The sequence below is a fragment of the Oryctolagus cuniculus genome, chromosome 16 (genome assembly GCF_051225735.1).
Source record: "Oryctolagus cuniculus isolate XC-2025 breed Fujian yellow rabbit chromosome 16, ASM5122573v1, whole genome shotgun sequence".
Classification (NCBI taxonomy): Eukaryota; Metazoa; Chordata; class Mammalia; order Lagomorpha; family Leporidae; genus Oryctolagus; species Oryctolagus cuniculus.
In genome coordinates, this window is record NC_142882.1 from 34253294 (window position 1) to 34276932 (window position 23639).

At 38.6% G+C, this 23639-nt stretch overlaps 1 long non-coding RNA gene across 1 annotated transcript; it reads right to left on the minus strand.

Moving 5' to 3' along the window:
* Window positions 1-68: 68 nt before the first annotated feature.
* Window positions 69-22983, minus strand: LOC149121671 (uncharacterized). The gene is made up of 3 exons (XR_016222326.1): window positions 22583-22983; window positions 2010-2050; window positions 69-584 (listed from the first exon to the last, which is right to left on the minus strand). It is a non-coding gene; the product is annotated as an uncharacterized LOC149121671 (long non-coding RNA).
* Window positions 22984-23639: the final 656 nt, after the last annotated feature.

The following is a 23639-nucleotide window of genomic DNA, read 5'->3' on the forward strand; positions in this document are numbered from 1 at the left end:
CCAGTTTAGTCGGCATAAAAACAATATTTTTTTTAGGGCCGTGCATAACCACCCCCCCCCCCATGAAAATGAGATTCAACCCCCGCCTGTTCTGTAATACTGAAATGCAGATTCTGGGTTGCATCTGGGAGATTGTGGAAGATTTGTCAGGCAGAAGGGGCAGGGATCTCCACCTGGCAGGTTATCAGATAGAAGGGGGCAGGGCAGGATGCAAAGGCCAGGCTGCCCGTGAAACATTGTCAGGATGACTGAGATGCAGATGCATATGCTGGACACATTAGGCCTTTATATTACACACAGATAAGCTCATAACTGACTTTCTGCCTAATATTTTCCCCTTAAGAGGTAATACCCAAAATTTTTCTTTGGGATTATGGATGGAGTTCCGTTTTCTGTAACTTCTTCGAAGCTGGCATGTGGGCATCGAGGGGGATTTGGGTATTTCCTCTTGCTACCTGTCTTATGGTGTGCAACAGTGGCCTTGGAAAGACTGTGTTGCTCAGTCCAGAGGGCTGCTCAAGTCGTCCAGTGGAATGGGCTGGAAGTCTTGCCTGATGACCATTTGGAGTTCAACAGCTTTTAGTCTGTTAGAGAGAAAACGAACAAGGTGTAAAGACAAGCATCAAGATTGCAGAAGTTAGTGGGCCAAGGAGAGGAAATAGCCAGGATTTTCGTGACCAGATGTCAGGCCAGAAATCCCAGCCCTGCTTGGCCTGGTCCTGGAGTTGTTTGGCTTTTTTCAGGAAAAGTACAAATTTGGGTTTGTGCCTGTCTAGTCTGATTGACCCAGAGACAATTTTTTTTTTTTTTTTTGATATTTAGTAGCCAGTTTTGCTAGGAATTTAAGCCAATGTACAAGACTAGAGTCTCAGGCTGGGAAAAAGACAGACTAATGAATTATTTACATTTAACCATTTATATTATGGATTATTGTGCACCCCCCCTCAAGAGATAGGCCCTTTAAGTCCTCAGTGAGGACCTGTCCAAATCGGTGTAGGGCTATCTGAGTTAGCTGTTACCGAAAGCCCTGTTTTTAGGAACTGGCAGGGAGGGCTTTTTAAGTTTAATGTTATTGGATAGACTTTTAAGGCCTGGCTGGGTGTGTGAGGCCCAGACCTATCCATGGGGTGCTGGAAGAGAATTGAAAGAGATGCAAATCTCCTTTAAGGGAGGCACCCTGTTGACTTGCATTACATGGATGGACTAGGAGGAGAGCTGAATAGGAGGCTGATGGAAATAGGCAACTTGCATTTCACTGACCCTAGGCCATCCCCTCAATAGCAGTGGCTGGAGCTGGAAGCTGGGCAGAGGCTGGGCAGAGCCAAAGGCTTTTTAGCTTGGGGCCACAGGGTCAGCGGTTCTGAACCAGGATTCCTTCGACACCCAGGGCAGTTCCGTGCCCAGTGGCCGTGCTCTTGGCAGGACTGACAGAAGGCATTTGCTGTCACGACAGCTGCTTGCCCAATGCCCTGGCTCCTTATATCAGCAACAGGTGCCATTTGGGGTGCACTGGCCTTGCTGGGTCTCCTTGATGGCAATCACCGTGTAAAACAGCCATTGATTGGTCTGTTGCCTATCCTCTGCTGCTAGCTTGCTCCTCATTTTCCTGGTCTCTAATAAAGTAGACCAAGGAGGCAGCCTCTATGATGTCAGTTAAGGGGGTGCTCAACCCAATCCTGATTTTTGGAGATTTTTTTAAATATCAGGGTGAGCTAGAAAAACTATGGTCATGGGCAAATTCTGACACTTAGTATTTTCCTGCGAGTTAAGACCGTGCCCATGAGGAGAACTATGACCCTTTAGGTAAGATCAACTGTGGTGACCTGCTTGCATACTTTGAGGTCATCAGTGTAACTTTTTACACTGAAAAAATTGATCTAGTTGTCACATTATTTTATAGTTTAACTTTTTGTTGTTGTTGTTGTTGTTTGGGGCCCTATACTGTGGCCAGGCATTATTACAGAAAAGGTCAGTCATCCCTTACATAAGGTCTGGGGATCAAACCGTACATCACAGTGGAGAGTCCTGCAGAACAGTAGTAACTTCCCTTCTGGAAGAGAAAAGAGGAGAAGTGAGGCAGCAAGTTGGGTCTCTAGCCTGACTTTTTGGGCTTTTAGATTTAACTGGCAGTTTAACCAGTGTTTACTGTGTAGCCTGACTTAGAGGAGAAATTGTGGCAGAGGTCTCTGCCATCCTTTGGCTTCCAGGTATTTACCGTGTAGCCTGTGGACACTAGAGCTTTCTTGGGTTTCTGGAACCCAGTTTTCTAGCATCTGCCGCATAACCATAACTTAACAGAGACAGTAGAGTACAAAATGGATTAACATTTATGTCTCTTGCTGTCGAATAAACCAGAAATAAAAAAAAAACAACTTTGTATATAAGAGTTTACATAATTTAGAATTATTTAACAGAGTCAAAAAGAGCTTACAGGACCTAACTCTAGAAATGGCAGAGTAACCGATTAAGCAGACACTTAAAATAGACGTTACAGTTTTTGCAAAAACAGATTCCAAGATTTATGATTTAGACCATTTTTAGATATTAACTAACATTAGTACACATTAAAAAAAAACATTGTTATAGCAGAAGATCAGACTTTAACTTTAGGTTAGTGTAATTTTGGCATTAGCACTCAACTCTGTAAACAATATTTTAAAATTGTAAACATTTTAAAACTTTTTATGACTTGTTTACACCTTTTGAAACTTTATACCTGTAGTTACTTTTACATAGCTTTGAATTGTCATGTATGGACAACCTATGAGAATACATGTTAACAAACTCAAACAGTTTTTTTATCGAATTTGAGATGTTAAAAGTATATATAATATATTTTTCCAAGTTTTACTTAGCACTGATGCTTAGATGACTTAAGACACTGAGTTATTAATGAATACCACACCGTTATCTGAAATAAAATTTAAAATTACATTTTTATGTTTTTAAGTAACATGAGGATAACACCTCCTGGACAGCAAACACTAGTGCGTGTTTACAACTTTGAAAAGATCTTCCTCATTAAGAGAAACAAGTTTAAAGCATATCAAAGACATGTAAAACTGAGCAAGCAAGCCACTGAGCAAACCGAAGGGTGTTTGCATTACCTCAATTTTCTGAACCAATCTGCATTGGCTTACTTTAGTTAACAACATAAAGGCTTGTATACACAGAATTTACTTTTATTTTTATAAGACCACTTTAGCTGGAAAGCAGAAACATAAATACAGTATTGGTCTGACACCATTTATAACATTTTAATATATTTTATATAATTTGAATTGACCCAAGCAGCTGTTACTTTAACAAATTTAGAGTCTCATTCTTTGAGAGTTCCAGGGATCTGGCTGGAAGCCCAAAGTTGGAAGACTCGGTTTAGAATTTAAGACGTCAGAGAGTCAAACCATTTAGCCAAAATTAGTACATTTCTGATCAGTTGGGTAATCACTCAGATGTTAAAAACAGATAAACAATGTAAACAAACTTCGTGCTGTAGTTTTTCCAATCAAGACTCATAATGACAATAGAAAAACTCGAAACCTTCAGGACAGGTGAACGCTCTCAGATGAATCAGGGACAGTAGCACAGAAAAGAGCTGATTATCAGCATATGAACCCATTGTTTAGGTTTTCATTAGCTGCAAAGAGAAAAACTAATCAGGTTGGAAAGGGTTAATGGCTTAAGGTTCTGGCTCCCTTAGGTAAGGCCAGCAGTGGTATTGAATTGGAAATTCCTCCAGGAGAGGAAAAAGAAGCAGCCCTGGTGTGGGGGCTCTGCCTAGAGATATTTGGCTATGCCTGCCTGGGTGCAGCAGGCCACATGGACTAGAATAGAGTGCAGAGAAAGGCTGTGTTCCCCCATTTACAGGGAAGACTGCACACACCAGGGCCTGGCAGGACTAACCATGGGGTTGGGTAGGTGCTCCGTTTTACTAAGAGTGTTTGGGAACCTCCTATAATTTAACCAAAGCCAGATCAATTAGGACTACTGCAGACACTCAGTCAATTACAACAGATAGTTAACTTTAGCTTTTTTTTCAGATTTAGTCCTTAGGCAATCAAAGCTTAGCAACAGTAATAGTTCACAAAAAACTTTAAGACGCACCAGAGTTACCATAAGTTGCAAAGATGGAAAACTTTCTACCAGGTTGGAAAGGGTTAACAGGTAACAGGTAACAGCTTTTCCCTGGGTGGAGAGACCTGTGGAATTTCCCTCTCCCTTTCTCCTGGCCAGTGGTATAGGAATGGAGATGAGGAGAGCAAAAGAGTGGGGGAGGGAGCCCCCAGGGGGAGGAGGAGGAAGGCAGAAAGCAATGAAGCTCCTCAGTCTGGGGGCTGAGTGGGGTTTGAAATCTATTGCTCAAGGTTACCCACTACCTAGTTGTCTGAGTTTACCTGAAGGGCCAATATTAGCCTCGACCAAGCTAAGCCCTGCTCGCGTAGCAGTAGGCAGCGTGACCAGGCGTCCCTCCGAGAGAGAGACCTGGTCCTCGGGTCGCAGTCCGGCTGCCAGGAAGCCAAAGAGAGCTCAGGGGGTCTCCAGGCTTTCAGCCAACTGCCCTTCTTAATTTCCCTCCTGTTCCTTACAATCCCTCTGAAGTTTTGGCCGTAGCTAAGCCATGGCCAGGGGGGACTCCACATTCTTGGAGAGCTGTGGGGTTCCGGACACTCAACGGTCACTTCCACAGATCCGGTCCTGCTTGAGGGAAGGAACACTGACCTTCGATGTCTTCTTAAAATCCCCGTCTGGGTGCCCATGACGGCCAGGCTGGAGAACGGCCTCTTTAACTTGGCTAATGAGTGGTAAATGGAATGAGCCCTCCAGGGGCCAATCCACTCTGAGAGCAGGTCATTTAGAGACACAGAAAGACTGCCACTTTACCTTTTTGACTGACAAAGAAAGGTTATGTGCCTAGTGGCTTACCTCTGACCAACGATTCAAAGTTAGAGACAAAGGTGTAGACACAGTCTGGCCCATGTTAGCAAACAACACAATGTACACAAACAGGCAAACAGCGTAGAGAAGCAGCACACAAGGACCACACAAAGTGTCTACCAAACGGGAGCCATCATGGCGTCCCATACAAATACAAAAGACTAACGAGCTCGATCAAATACCAAAGTTTTGGAAGTACAAACAGAACATGAGTCTCTGCAGTCTATTTCCCTACTGCAGGCAACCCACCAAATAGGAAACACTGGGCATCCCCAGTTTTCCCTTTTTCTCGGGGCATCCCCCGGGATGTGGTCTGTGGCTCTGGAGCACGTCTGACCACCACAGTCGAGTGGAGCTCTCACTCGAGCCCGACAACCACGCTGCTGATTACAAACAAATAACAAAACTCACCAAACAACAAATCAAAGTGTACACATTCAATCAAAACAATAGGCGCCATACTGACCCCGAGAGATATCCGTTGGAGGCATCTGGAGGCAGCAGTCAGATCTTGGTGGGACCACCAAATGTTAGGGTCCAAAAAAGCCCACCGCCCAAGGAACAACTCCAAGAGACTTTTTCTCTCATGCAACCAGCAAAGGATTAAATTTATTGATACAACATGTTGGGGCCCTCTGACAAGGACAGAGGAGCAGTGAACATACATACATACAGCATAGGGTTTATAAAGGCAAAAACTGAAAAATTGGGAGGAGGGTGAAAATACACGGTTGCTAAGAGGTTGCTATAATCTTACAATCAGCAATTATGATCTTAAGACATAGACAAATCACATCTTCATTATTAGCCTAGGTAACCAAGGTGCAACCTTTCTACTTTTAAGCTTGAGCAGTCATGCTAGGGGGTTTTGGTGCATTGCCAAGGGTGATGTAGTGCACTGCTCTTGTCCAACTATTAGAGATCATAGTTTCAGACCAGAGTCTCATGGTGGGGGGGTTGCTTTCCCAGAATGCAGTCTCAAGTACTCCAAAATGGAGACCCTACTATCAAGGTGCTACTTTACTCTGTCTTACTTTCACAGCTGCACAAGGAAGGTTTAAACCTAAAAGCTTAAGCTTAACTTTTTGCACCCACACATATACAATTTTAACTCTTCAAAGCCTTCTGCCTACAAAACGCGAATGTGTGGAGGATTTTACTCCATGTGGTAGCAATTAGCATTTGCCAGCAGACAACAAAAACTTACATGCTAAAATGCATTCAAAACTGTAAATTCCGTAGAAAATGCCCAGAAAACGCAAACAAACACAGAGGCTTTAGCAAGATCTTGGAATGAGATAGCCACAACACACCAGATATTTCTGCTTTCATCCCGGGAAATCCTGAAAATTGGTTGTGGTTTTTGGGTGAAATTTAACCAAAAAATCACCGTGAAAGTGGTTTTGGAGAAAAGCACAATCTTCCTGTTCAGCAAATGCATCCAATGTCATGTTCACAAAAACAAATATCAGGTTTCCTCAGGTTTCTGAAGCTTTCTGCCTAGAAAACTGGAATGTGTGGAGGATTTGACTCCATGTGGTACTAATTAGCGTTTGCCAGCAGAAAACAAAAACTTACATGCTAAAATGCATTCGAAACCATAAAGTCAGTAAAGAATGTCCAGAAAACACAAACAAACACAGAGGCTGTAGCAAGATCTCGGATTGAGATAGCCACAACGTGCCTGATATATCTGCTTTCATCCCGGAAAATCCTGACAAATTGTTGCGGAATCGGGTGAAATTTAAAAAAAAAAAAAAGAAACACTGTCAAAGTGGTTTTGGAGAAAAGCACAATCTTTCTTTTTGGCAAGTGGATCCAATGTCATGTTTACAAACATAAATATTATGCTTTCTCAGGTTTCTGAACCATTCTTCCCATAACACTCGAATGTGTGAAGCATTTGACTCATGTGGAACCAATTACCGTCTGTGAGCAGAAAATGGTGCCATACTAAAATGCATTCAAAACCAAAGTCCGTAGAGAATGTCCAGAAAACACAAACAAACACAGAGGCTGTAGCAAATCTGGGACTGAGATAGATATAACACACCAGATATTTCTGCGATCAACCCAGCATATCCGAACAAATTGTTGTGGAATTCGGGTGAAATTCAACCAAAAAATCACCGTCAAAGTGGTTTTGGAGAAAAGCACAATCTTTCTGTTCAGCAAATGCATCCCATGTCATGTTTACAAACAGAAATATCATCTTTAATCGGGTTTCTGAAGCCTTCTGCCTAGAAACCGCGAATGTGTGGAGGATATGACTCCATGTGGAACCAATTAGCATTTGCCAGCAGAAAACAAAAACTTACATGCTAAAATGCATTCAAAACCATAAAGTCAGTAAAGAATGTCCAGAAAACACAAACACACACAGAGGCTGTGGCAAAATCTGGGATTGAGATAGCCACAACACACTAGATAGTTTTGTTTTCATCCAGGAGTATCTGGACAAATTGTTGCGGAATTCGGGTGAAATTTAACCAAAAAACCACCGTGAAAGTGGTTTTGGAGAAAAGCACAATCTTTCTGTTCAGCAAATGCATCCAATGTCATGTTTACAAAAACAAATATCACATTTTCTCAGGCTTCTGAAGCTTTCTGCCTAGAAAACTCGAATGTGTGGATGATTTGACACCAAGGGGAACCAATTAGTGTTTGCCGGGAGAAAACAAAAAGTGTCATGCTAAAATTCAGTGAAAACTGTAAAGTCCATAGAGAATGTCCAGAAAACACAAACAAACACAGAGGCTGTAGCAAGATCTTGGAATGAGATAGCCACAACATAACAGATATTTCTGCTTTCATCCTGGGAAATCCTGAAAATTTTTTTGTGGTTTTCGGGTGAAATTTAACCAAAAAATCACCGTGAAAGTGGTTTTGGAGTAAAGCACAATCTTTCTGTTTGGCAAATGCATCCCATGTCATGTTTACAAATGCAAATATCATGTTTTCTAGGATTTCTGAAGTTTTCTGTCTAGAGAACTCGAATGAGTGGAGGATTTGACCCCCTGTGGAAGCAATTATCGTTAGCCGGCAGAAAACAAAAACTTACAGGCTAAAATGCATTCAAAACGGTAAAGTTCCTAGAAAATGTCCACAAAACACAAACACAGAGGCTGTAGCAAGATCTGGGATTGAGATAGCCACAACACACCAGATATTTTTGTTTTCATGCAGGAGTATCTGGACAAATTGTTGTGGTTTTCGGGTGAAATTTAACCAAGAAATCACCGTCAAAGTGGTTTTGGAGAAAAGCACAATCTTTCTTTTCGGCCACTGGATCCAATGTCATGTTTACAAACACAATTATTACATTTTGTCAGGTTTCTGAAGCTTTCTGCCTTTCGATCTTATTCTGACAGGGTCATAGTGAAAGTGGAAGTTCTCCCCTCCCTTCAGAGAAAGGTACCTCCTTCTTTGATGGCCCCATTCTTTCCACTGGGATCTCACTCACAGAGATCTTTCCCTTAGGTCTTCTTTTTTCCCAGAGTGTCTTGGCTTCCCAGGCCTAAAATACTCTCAGGGGCTCTTCAGCCAGGTCCGATTGCCTTAAGGGCTGATTCTGAGGCCAGGGTGCTGTTTAGGACATCTGCCTTTCTATGAGTCTGCTGTGTATCCTGCTTCTCATGTTGGATCGTTCTCTCCCTGTTTGATTCTGTCAGCTAGTATTAGCAGACACCCGTCTTGTTTATGTGATTACTTTGACTCTTAGACCTATCAGTGTAATCAACTGTGAACTGAAGTTGATCACTTGGACTAGTGAGATGGCATTGGTACATGCCACCTTGATGGGATTGTATTGGAATCCCGTGGCACGTTTCTAACTCCATTTGGGGCAAGTCCGATTGAGCATGTCCCAAATTGTACATCTCCTCCCTCTCTTATTACCACTCTTATATTTAACAGGGATCACTTTTCAGTTAAAATTTAAACACCTAAGAATAGTTGTAAATCAATTACAGAGTTCAACCAGTAGTACTAGAAAAAATACTACAATGGATAAAGTATTACATTGTACATCAGCAGTCAGGACAACAGCTGATCAAGTCAATGTTTCTCATAGTGTCCATTTCATTTCAACAGGTTTCCCCTTTGGTGCTCAGTTAGTTGTCACCGATCAGGGAGAACATATGATATTTGTCCCTTTGGGACTGGCCTAATTCACTCAGCATGATGTTTTCCAGATTCCTCCATTTGTTGTAAATGACCAGATTTCATTGTTTTTGACTGCTGGATAGTATTCTATAGAGTACATGTCCCATAATTTCCTTATCCAGGCTACTGTTGATGGGCATTTGGGTTGGTTCCAGCTCTTAGCTATTGTGAATTGAGCTGCAATAAACATTAATGTGCAGACAGCTTTTTTGTTTGCCTATTTAATTTATAAGGAGGAATAAAAATGAAATTAAAAAAACTCAATACAACATGAAATCGAGGTATTGAAGAGAAAACAAAATGAAAATGAAGAATTCAACAGAATAAATAAAAAATGCATTTGAGAACCTTAAAATCCCAATCAGGCAGAAGAGAGAATATCAGACTTAGAAGACAGAGCACAGAAAAGTATACAGTCTAGCTAAAGTCTGCAGGAGAAAATTAGAAATCTAAAACATATTGTTGAGAATCTATAGGATACAATATATAAAAAACAAGATTTTGGCTTCTAGTATTTTCTGAAGTTATGGTGAGAGAGAAAGTGTTACAAGGCAAAATACTAGCGAACTTCCAACAGACATGACCAGAAAAGATCATCAACACAACACATTGTAATCAAACACACCACAGTGAAGCATAGGAAAAAGATTCTAAAATGTGCAAAAGAGAAATGCCTGATTATTTTCAAGGATCTCCAATTATATTCACATCAGACTTCTAATCAGAAACCTTGAAAGCTGGGAGAGAATGGTGAGATATAGCCCAAGACTTAGAGAAAATACAGTCATCCTATTATATTATACCCTGCAAAGGTCTCATTTGGGAATAAAGATTAAATAAAAGCCTTTCATACCAAACAGAATGAATTTGTCACCACTCATCCATTCCTGCAAAGGATGCTGAAGATTTTTTACAAACAGAAACACAGAAACACAGTCATCAACAGAAAGAGGGTAAAGGAAGAAAACCTTGCAGTAAGGGATCACAGGAAGTTCAAACTATATATTAGAAATATCTTTGGGAACATGGCAGGGCAAAGTCACTACTTTTCAGTAGCTGCACGGAAAGTAAATGGCCTCAACTCTCTAGAGATCCCAGTGGAAAGAACAGGTCATCAAAGAAGGAGGTACCTTTCTCTGAAGGGAGGAGAGAACTTCCATTTTGACTATGACCTTGTCTAAATATGATCAGAGTCGGAAAACTGAAAAGGCCTGCATAGCCTTGCCAAATCATGACAAGAGCCTAGGGTGATTACTAATGCCATGAACAACAATTGCAATTTGTTAAGTCAACAACAGAAGTCTCTGTGCACTTACTCGTCATGTAGGATCTCTGTCCTAAATGTGCTGTACATTTTGATTTAATGCTATAACTAGTGCTCAAACAGTATTTTACACATTGTATTTCCGTGTGGGTGTAAACTGTTGAAATCTTTACTTAATATATGCTAAATTGATCTTCTGCATATAAAGATAATTGAAAATGAATCCTGATGTGAATGGAAGGGGAGAGGGAGTGGGAGAGAGGAGGGTTGCAGGTGGGAGGAAACTTTTTGGGGGGGAACCATTGTAATCCATAAGCTGTACTTCAGAAATTTATATTCATTAAGTAAAAGTTTAAAATAAAAGACACAGACTGGCTGAATGGATTAAAAAACAAAACCCATCTATTTGCTGCTTACAAGAAACACATCTTTCCAACAAAGATGCATGCAGACTGAAATTGAAAGTTTGGAAAAAGATATTCCATGCCAAAAGAAACCAAAAAAGAGCTGATGTAGCCACCTTAATATCAGAAAAAATAGACTTTAACACAAAAATGTTAAGAGAGACAGAGAGAGGCACTATATAATGATTAAGGTATCAGTTCAACAGGAAAATGTAACTATTATAAATATATATGCATCTAATTACAGGGCACCAGTTTATTTAAAAGATATGTTAAGGAACTTAAAGGGAGACTTAGACTCCAATACAATAATATTGGGGAGCTTCAATGCTCCACTTTTAGCAATGGACAGATCAACCAGACAGAAATCAACAAGGAAACAGCAGATTTAATTGACACTAGAGAACAAACAGATCTAAGAGATATGTATAGAAATATTCATCCTAATGTTACAGAATACACATTCTTCTCACTAGTGCAGGGGGTTTTCTCTAGGATAGACCACATATTAGGCCATAAAGCAAGTCTCAGCAAATTTAAAACAAATCAAAATCCTACCATGCATCTCAGACCACAATGGAATGTAGCTGGAAATCAGCAACTCAGGATTCTCTAGGGCATAAGTAAACACATGGAGAATGTCAGCATGCTCCTGAATGAACACTGGGTCAAAGAAGAAATCAAAAGAGAAATCAAAAACTCTCAGGAAACAAATGAAGATAACAACACAACATATCAAAACGTATGGGATACAGCAAAAGCAGGGTTAAGAGGAAAGTTTATAGCAATAGGTGCCTACATCAAGAAATTGGAAAGGCACCAAATAAATGAGCTATCAATTCACCTCAAAGATCTAGAAAAACTACACCAAACCAAACCCAAAACTAGTAGGACAAAAGAAATAATTAAGATTAGAGAGAAAATCAACAAAATTGAATCCAAAAAAATTACAAAAGAGAAGCTAAGTGCTGAAAGGATTTTTTGAAAAAAATAAACAAAATTGACTCACCATTGGCCCAACTAACCAAATAAAGGAGAGAGAAGACACAAATCAATAAAATTAGACATGAAAAGGAAATGTAACAACAGACACCACAGAAATAACAAGAGTCATTGTAAATTACTACAAAGAGTTGTATGCCAACAATCAGGGAAATCTGTCAGGAATGGATAGATTCCTGGACATATATGACCTACAAAAATTGAAGCAAGAAACATAGAAAACCAAAAAGACCCATAACAAAGTCAGAAATTGAATCAGTAATAAAGGCCCTCCCAACAGAGAAAAGCCCAGGACAAGAGAGATTCACTGCTGAATTCTATCAGACATTTACAGAAGAAATAACTCCAATTCTTCTCAAGCTATTCAAAACAATTGAAAGAGAGGGAATCCTCCCCAAATTCTTTCTACAAAGCCAGTATCACTTAATTCCTAAACCTGAAAAAGATGTAGCAGAGAAAGAGAATTACACACCAATTTCTCTAAAGAACATACAAAAAATCCTCAACAAAATTCAAGCCAAAATAATCCAACAACAAATTAGAAAGATCATCCAACCCAACCAAGTGGGATTTATCCTTGTATGCAGGGATGGCTCAACATTCACAAATCAATCAATGTGATACACCACATTAACTAACTGCAGAAGAAAAATCATATATTATCTATATAGATGCAGAGAATGCATTTGATAAATTACAAAACCATTTCATGATGAAAACTCTAACCAAATTGTGTATAGAAGGAACATTCCTCAACACAATTAAGGCAATTTATGAAAAATTCGCAGCCAGCAACTTATTGAATGGGGAATAGTTGGAAGCATTTCTACTGAGATCCAGTTCCAGACAGGGATGCCAAATCTCACCATTGCTATTCAATATAGCACTAGAAGTTCTAGCCAAGCCATTAGTCAAGAAAAAGAAATTAAAAGGGGTACAAAAAGGGAAGGGAAATGTCAAACTATCCATCTTTGCAGACAACGTGACTCTTTATTTAACGGATCCAAAGAACTCCACTAAGAGACTATTGGAACTCATAGACGATTTTGGCAAAGTAGCAGGATATAAAATCAATACATAAAAATCAACAGCCTTTTTATACAGACACTGCCAGAACTGAGAAATAACTTCTAAGGTCAATCCCATTCACAAAAGCTACCAGAAAAAAACAAATACCTTGGAAAAAACTTAGCCAAGATGACAAATATTTCTATAATGATGAGAATTACAAAATCTTAAAGAACTAGAAGAGGATACCAAAAAATGGAAATATGTCCCATGCTCACTGATTGGAAGAATCAATAGCATCAAAATGTCCATTCTTCCAAAAGCAATTTACAGATTCAATGTGATACCAATGAAAATATCAAACACATTCTTATCAGACCTAGAAAAAATGATGCTGATATTCATATAGAAACATATATTGAGGCGCAGGAGACCTCAAATAGATAAACGAGTCTTATACAACAAAAACAGAGCTGGATGCATCAGAATACCAGATTTCAAGACATTCTACTGTGCAATTATAATCAAAACAGCATGGTACTGTACAGAAACAGATGGATAGGCAATAGAACAGAATAGGAACACCAGAAATCAATCCAAACATCTACAACCAATTTATATTTGATCAAGGAGCTAAAACCAATTCCTGGAGCAAGGAGAGTCTTTTAAACAAATATTGTTGGGAAAACAGGATTTCCACATGCAGAAGTATGAAGCAAGATACCTATGTTACACCTTACACAAAAATCCACTCAACATGGATTAAAGATCTAAATCTATGACCCAACACCATAAAATTATTATAGAATATTGGAGAAAGTCTGCAAGATATAGGAACAGGCAAGACTTCTTAGAAAAATCTCCAGTGGCATAGGCAGTCAAAGCCGAAATTAACAACAGGGATTACAACAAATTGAAAAGTTTCTGTACTGCAAAAAAAAAAAAAAAAAAGTCAGCAAAGTGAAGAGGCAACTGAAATAATGGGAGGAAATCTTTGCAAATTATGCAACTGATAAAGGATTAATAACCAAAATCTGGCAGGCACTACAGCTCACTTGGCTAATCTTCTGCCTGTGGAGCTGGCACCCTGGATTATAGTCCCGGTTGGGGTGCTGGGTACTGTCCCAGTTGCTCCTCTACCAGTCCAGCTCCCTGCTGTGGCCTGGGAAGGCAGTGAAGGATGTCCCAAGTGGTTGGGCCCTGCACCCACATGGGGGACCAGGAGGAAGCATCTGGCTCCTTGCTTTGGATCGGCGCAGTGCGCCAGTGTAGCAGCCATTTGGGGGGTGAACCGACGGAAAAGGAAGACTTTTCTCTCTGTCTCTCTCTCTCTCACTGTCTGACTCTGTTTGTAAAAAAAAAAAATTACCAGAATCTACAAAGAGATCAAGAAACTTCACAACAGCAAAACAAACAACCCACTTAAGAGATGGGCCAAGAACCTAAATAGACATTTCTCAAGAGGAAATCCAAATGGCCAACAGGCACATGAAAAAATGTTCAGGATCACTAGCCATCAGGGAAATGCAAATCAAAACAATGAGGTTGCACCTCACTCCAGTTAGAATGGCTTTCATACAGAAATTAACTAACAACAGATGATGGTGAGGATGTGGGGGCAAAGGCACAATAACCCACTGTTGGTGGGAATGCAGACTGGTAAAGCCACTATGGATACAGTTTGGAGATACCTCAGAAATCGGAATGTATCCCTACCACATGACCCAGCAATTCCATTCTTTGGAATTTACCCAAGGAGAATTAAATTGGCAAATAAAAGAGCTGTCTACACCTCAATGTTTATTGCAACACAATTCAGAACAGTTAAGACATGGAATCAACCTAAATGCCCATCAACAGAAGACTGGGTAAAGAAATTAAGTGATTTGTATTCTACAGAATACTACACAGTGGTAAAAGAAATGAAATCTGGTCATTTGCAACAAAATGGAGGAATCTGGAAAACATCATACTGAGTGAAATAAGCCAGTTCCAAAGGGACAAATATCATATGTTCTCCCTGATATGTGACAACTGAGCATCTAATAGGAAAACTGTAGAAGTGAAACTGACACTATGAGAAGGAATGACTTGATCAGCCCTTGTGATGACTGTCAAGGAACAGCTTACTATTTTATTCATTTTAGTATTTTCTTTTTCTACTTAATACCATTGGTTGAGCTTTTTACTTAACACAGAATTATTCTTAGGTGTTTAAATCAAATTGAAATAAAAATAAGAGTTGGAATAAGACATGGAGGGGATATACAGTTTGGCACATGCTCCAAGGTGTTTACCCCTAAGGGTAAAGCTTAAAACTTGCCATGGGACTTGAAATACTAAAAACTGGCATGCACCAATACCAGTCCATAACTGATCATAAAGAGGATTGTCAAGAGAGCACAGAAATAAGACCAGTGTCTTCTAATAATTGCAGAATTAAAAAGGAGAGAACAATCCAGGATAGGAAGCAGGTCACAGGGCAGACTCTTAGAATGACAAATGCCGTAAACAGAACTCTGGCCTCAGAATCACACCTTAAGGCATTTGGATCTGGCTAAAAAGCCCATGAGAGTAGTTCAGGCATGGAAACACAGGGCATTGTGGAAAAAAAATGACCTTAAAGAAAGACCTCTGTGAGTGAGATTCCAGCAGAAAGAAGTGGACATTAAAGAATGAGGTACCTTTCTCTGAAGGGAGGAGAGAACTCCCAGTTTGATTATGACCTTGTATAAATAATGTTGGACTTTGTGAACGCAAGAGGCTTCCATAGCCTTGGCAGCTCATGAAAAGAGCCTCAGATGATTACTGACATCATAAATAAAAGTCTGAACTGTTAAATCATCAACAGGAGGCACTGTGCACTTGCTCCCTATATTGGGACCTGTGTACTTAATGTTTTTTACTATGAGAATTAACACTATAACTAGTTCTCAAACCATGCTTTATACTTTGTCTTTCTGTGGGGGTGCAACCTGTTGAAATCTTTACTTAGTATAGAGTTGATCTTCTGTATATACAGATATTTGCAATGAATCTTAATGAGGAATGGGATAGGAGAGGGAGTAGGAGATGGGATGGTTTGTGGGTGGAAGGGTGGTTATAGTGCAAAGAATCACTATAATCCAAAAGTTGTACTTTTGAAATTTATATTTATTAAATAAAAGTTTTCTATAATCTTAACATATCTGAATAGAGCAATACTGAGTAAGAACATTCAATCAGGAATAATGTGTTCAAATGAAAGATCAGCAACCAATATCTTCAAAATAAAATCTACAAAATTAAAAAAGTATAACACCAATCTTTTGAAAAGTTAGAGAGGTAACTTTTCCAAACTCATCATATGAGGCCAGCTGGTAAAGCCATTATGGACGTCTGTTTGGAGATTCCTCAGAAACCTGAATATAACCCTACCATACAACCCAGCCATCCCATTCCTTGGAATTTACCCAAAGGAAATTAAGTTGGCAAGTAAAAGAGCTGTCTATATCTTAATGTGTATTGAAGCTCAATTCACAATAGCTAAGACCTGGAATCAACCTAAATGCCCATCAACAAAAGACTGGATAAAGAAATTATGGGATATGTACTCTATAGAATACTATACAGCAGTAAAAAATGAAATCTGTTGATTCACAACAAGATGGAGGAATCTGGAAAACATCATACTGAGAGAAATAAGCCAGTCCCAAAGGGACAAATATCATATGTTCTTGAACGGTGACAACTGACTGAGCACCTAAGAGGAAACCTGTTGAAGTGAAATGTACACTATGAGAAAAAAATGACTTGATCAGCCCTTGTCCTGACTATTAAAGAACAACTTACTATTTTGTTCCTTTTAGTATTTTTTGTTCTACTAAATGCCATTGGTTGAACTCGGTAATTAACATGCAATTATTCTTAGGTGTTTAAATTTAACTGAAAAGTGATCTCTGTTAAATATAAGAGTGGAAATAAGAGGGGGGTGTACAGTATGGCCCATGCTCATCAGACATACCCCTAGTGGTAGAGTTAGAAACATGCCAGGGGATTCCAATTCAATCCCATTAAGGTGGCATGTACCAATGCCAGCTCACTAGTCAAAGTGATCAGTTTCAATTCATAATTGATCATAATGATAGGATTGAGAGTCAAAGGGATCACCTAAACAAGACTAGTATCTGCTAATACTAGCTGATAGAATTAAAAAGGAGAGAACAACCCAAGATGGGAAGTGGGATACACAGCAGACTCATAGAATTGCAGATGTCCTAAACAGCACTCTGGCCTCAGAATCAGCCCTTAAGGTTTTAGATATGGCTAAAAAGCCCATGAGAGTATTTCAGAAATGAAAGATATCTGTGAGTGAGATCCTAGTGGAAAGAACGGGCCATCAAAGAAGGAGGTACCTTTCTCTGAAGGGAGGAGAGAACTTCCACTTTCACTATGGCCTTGTCTAAATAAGATCAGAGGTGGTGAACTCAAGAGGCTTCCATAGCCTTGACAGCTCATGACAAGAGCCTCAGGTGATTACTGACATCATAAATTAGATTGTCAATTGTTAAATCAACAACAGGAGTCACTGTGCACTTACTCCCCATGTAGGATCTCTGTCCTTAATGTGTTGTACTATGTAAATTCATGGTAAAACTACTAGTAAAACAGTACTCTATACTTTGCGTTTCTGTGTATGTGCAAACTGTTGAAATCTTTCCCTAGCATATACCTAATTGATCTTCTGTTTATAAAAATAATTGAAAAAATGAATCTTGATGTGAATAGGATGGGAGAGGGAGTGGGAGATGGGATGGTTGCGGGTGCGAGGGAGGTTATGGTGTGGGGCAAGCTGCAATAATCCAAAAGTTGTACTTTGGACATTTATATTTATATTTATGAAATAAAAGTTAAACAATAAATAAATAAACAAGTTTAATTAAGGGAATTATAAAAAGTTTTCTATAATAATAATAACATCTCTGAATAGAGCAATACTGAGAAAGAACATTAAATGAGGAATAATGTGTTCAAATGAAAGATCAGCAACAAACATCTTCATTGCTAAAATCTACAAAATTAAAAAAAATTAACACCCATTTTTGAAAAGTATTATACAAATTGTTAGGGAGGTAACTTTTCCAAACTCATTATGTGAGGCCAGTTTTTCCTAAAGTGACCTGATAGATGCAAGATCTCTGTTTATCTCTGATTCTCTTTTTTCAAATAAAAACTTAGAAAGCAGAGTCCCTGCTGAATATAATGCAACACTGTCATCCTAATAGAATTTATATTAGAATATAGGTGCAAAATTTGATAGTAATTGAATCCAGTTTGGAATCAAAAAAAAAAAATAAAATGGTCAGATATCATAATCCAGTCAGATGTAATATAGGAACAGGGAAAATATGAATGTAATTCATAATTCCAAAATTCACATCAATCAAAAATCAACATCAGTATAATAAACTAGATGCAGAAAACATTTTGTATAAAATTATACATTCACTTATGAGAAGTAAGTTGAGCAGAACACTTGCAGATTGCATATACTTCAATTACAAAACCCTTGCATTTGAAGCACCTGAGCCAGATTCTATTGAATGGCAAATAACATGAAAGCATTTACCCTATAATTGGAACCATAAAATGATGCACATTTTTTACTTTTATATTCAATACTGCAATGTAAGATCTAGGCAAAACCAAAAGAAAAGGGAAGGAAATAAAAGACCCAGATATAGAAAAGAAGAAATTGAAATTATTTATTTTTCCAGATGGTTTTATTCTATTTATATGGAAATGCAACGAGGTCAACAACAGGCCACCTGAACTGGTAAATGACTGGTAGATTTGTAGGATACAAAGTAAGCACAAAAAGTCAGAATAAGTTTTATATACCTATACTATTGTGAACCCACTGAAAAAATAAATTAAAGAAGAAATTAAATTCACAATAAGAAATAAAGTACCCTGGATAAATTTGACTTGTGATGTGAAATGCCTCTACAGTGACAATTCTAGAGCCATGATAAAGAATCTGAGGTCAAAAAGTCCACTCATATTCACAGATTGAAATACTTTCTTATATTTCCATATTATCCAAGTTAAATTACAGATACAATATGCTTTCCATCAAAATCAATGGAATTCATATTGTATCTAGAAAAATAAACCTAAACCTCCTATCTTCACATATATTAAAAAAAAAATGTTCCACATAGAAAAGTAACTCTTGAGAAACAGAACACGTCTGGGGTCACAACAGATGAGTTCAATACATACCATAGATGTATGGTAAACCCTGGCATAAAAACTGATGAATAGACCAGTGCAAGAGGATAGAGGCTCCCAAAAAGAAATACAGATACATACAGACAATGGATCTTTCACAAAGCTAACAAAAATACACTGGAAAAGGTGTAGTCTATTCAGTAAAGCGTCCAGAGGCAACGGGATATCCATATGGACATGACTAAACCCAGATGACCACCCCTCTTTTCCTATACAAAGTCAACTGAAAGTGAGTCATGGATACAAATGTAAGGACTGAAACTTACAAAATATAGAGAAAACTATAAGACATTGACATAAGCAATGGCTTCTTGATAAGATAGCCTAAGAACAGGCAATAAAAAACTAATAGGGAAACCTTATATAAAACTAAGAAGATAATTCACAACAAAGAAGACAATCTTCAGATTGAAGATAAAACCCCTCTTAACTCCTATAAAACCAGCATCACTTTCATTCTAAAACCAGGCATATGTACGAAGCAAACTAAGACCAATAGATTTGATAAATTCAGATGCAAAAAATCCTCAAAATACTTGCTCATCAAACATAACAACACATTAGAAATATAATTCACCCAGACCAAGTGTGAATGCACTGGATAAAATATGTCCTTGATAAAAACATTAAACTGGGAATAGAAGGAATATTCTTGAACACATGCAAGGTAGTTTATGACAAACACAGAGCCACCATCAAATCGTGTGGGTAAATTGCAAGCATTTCCACTAAGACCTACAAGGATTCTCACCCCCATAATTGCTATTCAATATAGCTCTAGAAGGCTTACTGAGAGCCACCAGCAAGCAAAATCCAAGCAAAGGGATACAAATTGGAACGGTTGAAGTCAAATTATTACTGCTGATAGAAGATATGATTTTATTTATAGGGAAGCCAAAAGACTCCACCAAGAGACTATTGTAACTCCAGAGAGTTTGGTAAATTTGCAAGATAAAATCAATGCACAAAATTCAATAGCATTTGTATAAAAGGCAATGCTATGGCTGAGAAAGGACATGCAAGATCAGTTCAATTCACAATGGCCAAACAAATTGGAATAAATGTAAATAAAGAGGTCAAATATCTCTACAATGATAATTTCAAAACATTTTTAAAATAAATAGGAGAACATAAAAATGGAAATATCTGTCATGTTCATGGATTAGAAGAATTAATATAATCAAAATGTCCATACTACTGAAAGCAATTACATGTTCAATATGATCCCAATCAAAATAGTAATGACATTCTTCTGAAAAAAAGATAGAAAAAATGATGCTACAATTCATACAGAAGCCCAAGAGATCCTGAATAGCTAGAGCAAACTTAAAGAACAAAACAAAGCCAGAGGAATCACAATATCAGATTCATTTTCTATGAGGATAGTACAGTGTTTCATATCCGTGTTCATAGATAGAGCATCCGAATATTTAAGAAAAATGCTTACAAAACTGCAAGGATTGCCCAGTGTTTATCAGAACAAATAAATACAATGGTATAAATACCCAACCAGGGGTAAGTAATAGTTATCCATATGTCATTGTGCAGAAACATCAGCTAACACTAGATGGAGAAAATAAATAAATAAGGTCACTTCAAGTGTTGAAAAAGCACAAAAATCAGTAGATATGGAAGAAAAGATAGACAATCCATTTTAACTAGCAATATTTCCTACAGAAGCACAGTCTATACACAATCTATAACATGACAGCATTTTGCCATAATGTAACCAAAAAGGCCAAGAATTAGCAGATGAGGAACAAAAATCAAGAAAGATATTGTCACAAATACCCAACAAAGCTAGTAAAACTCATGGTTTAGAGAAACAGAAAGTAAGCAAACAAAATCTTCAAAGAACCAGGACTTTCCTCTTGGGGGCAGCAGTAGAAGAGATTGGGAAAATACCTGAACTGACCAAGGCCCCTATATTTTCCTGAATATTTGTTCTATGGATGTTAACATTCTTATTCAAATTTAGCAGAAAACAAAGATGTCAACAATTGTCTTCCTTTCAGGGATCTATGCAAGGGTATACATGTCTAACATGAAATCATAGCACATAATTTCTAAACTGGTGTTAAGTGCAATTAAAAGGAAACAACCTACTTATCCCACAGTATCAAGGGACACCAAACGCAGGTTCCCAGACTTTGGGGATCACTCTCCGGAGATGCAGACTAAGGGGATTCACTCTCAGGAACTAAGACAAACCTCACAGCCAGAACATTTAATTCTGAGAGTTCCACACTTTTTACGTTTCCCTCCCAACAGTTTGCATTGGCTCCCTCCTCCAAGGTATTAGTTCTCACCAGAAATCAAACACTTAAAATCAGTTTAAGTCTGTGACCTGTGCAGTCACTAACACCAAATGTGTGTTGTTTGCATAATATCAAACAGCACATCTATAACACCTATGACTTACCAACAGTTCAATTCTGACAATAGATAGTTAGAAGACATAATGGATTAAGATTTTAGCATACACACATCCCAGGCATATACCAGTGAAAAGCATGTATTTGATTTTCTGGCTCCAGTCAAAATTATGAAGTTATCCAGAGATCCCCTGTAAAGCTATCTTATTTGCATGAGCTTAGCTATGGCCTGAAATTTGTGTATTAGACAGAATCATAGCCACTCATATTGCCCATGGAATATCTGAGTCTTAAAATCAAAGGTACAGGAATTGAGGAGAAAAGAAATTTTTTCATTTACCAGTCACAAATGAACTCTCAAATTTATAAACCATTTTATAGCCAGCAGAATCTGATCTTCTGAGATATTCTCAAATGCTACAAGCTATCATTTGGCTAAACCAAATTTGGATGCATAATGCAACTACCGTGTGTTCAACAGTTTATTTGATTCTCAGTTCTCACACCAGTTAGCTTGGGGTTGGGGAGTGAAAAATTATTGGCCTTTACAAAGATTTTACTCTCCACACAAGGGTGTGAAGGCATTTAATCCCAATTAGGAGAGATCAATCATTGGGAACAGGTAGGACCCTAATGAAGCGATTGGGCTAGATCAATTCATGTGATTGTTGAGTGACTGCTTATTCCCAGGTGTGTGCTGTAGAAACTACTTCATATTTGAACCTCCTGCAATTTCATTATTTGGTCATATGGTCTCTGTGCCACCCAAACCTCTGCCAACAAGATGACCCTCAACAGATACTGCCCTCCAAACTTGGACCCAAACCATGAGACAAATACCATTTCTTTCTAAATGACTGAGTCTGTACCATTCTGTTATTAGCATCAAACAAAACCTGACTCAGAACCTAGCAAGAGCTGTGCTGACAGCACTGAATTGTAAACTAGTGACCTCGTTTCTCAACCAAAGGATATCAGATCACATGTGGAAGTCATTTCCCCATGTGGATTCTGTAATCACCATCAATTTGGAAAGCTGTGAGGCCCCAGGGTTCACACAAACCCTTTTCCTTTAGACACAGGACAGGATACTAGGATCCTGGCTACTGGCCCAGCTCCCCTCCTGTGCCCATAGAATACTGCTCTCTGACACTCACCACTTTCCAGCTTCCAATGAATCCCAGCATCCTCCCAAGGGCTCCTGAGTGTGGTGAGGGAAGTTCACAGAGCAGCAATGGGTGAAACACCTGAGGCCTCTCTCAGGAACAAACCCAGAAAGCCTAACATTGGGATGCCAGAAAAGAAGACGCTGTGTGGTTCAGCAGTGTTGCCTTTGAACACCTGATTTTAAAGTCTGCCCTAACAATGAGCATGCATAACATCAGAGAACACACAGCCAATCCAAATGCTCCTAGCATGAGGGCCATAGCTTGGGGTTGTGGCAGGTGGGGGCAGAGAGGACTTGGTCTCAGGTCTGAAACTGCCTCATCTTTGCAGCTTGATCCTCCCAACAGCAGGGGCCGCTCTCACCTCCCTGATGATCATGACATCAGAGCACTGTCCCTCCCTCCTTTTTCCAGGACCCTATTAAAATCTTGTGACCCTTGGACTTTCAATAATGGTCTCACGTGTAACAGAATGCTGAATCTTTCCGGTATTCTGGGTCTTTATATTATTTATATTCTTGGCTCCTTTTTAAGGTCATTTGACTTTTTAAAAAAAATGACTCCAGGACTATTTTAAGATACTAAAAAATACATTACATAGATTGACCTCGCTTTCTCTTGTTTCTATTACAGATATTCACTTGTAGTTCTGTATTCTGTAATTTAATATTGTTGCCTGTTTCGTTCTTACTGGCACGCATTGGGTTTATATATTGATCTTATACACAGGAATCCTGCATAATTCTCTGGTCAGTTTTTTTTTTTTGTTTTGAATTTTATGGGAGTATCTCCATATATAATAGTTTAATTAACATTTATTGATGGTTTTGCTGCTTAAAAGCATATCCTTATACATAAAATTTTCTGTTTTTTAAATTTCCTGAGTGCACATCTAGGACATTGTTGAAGACAGAAAATAAAAGGAGAGCGGCTTGTACAGCTGTGTTCTGAGGGAGATAGCTTTCAGTGTTCTATGACAATTATATGACAATTTATATTATAGGTGCATTGCAGCCCATCTTACTTATAATAAGTAATAACTGTTTTA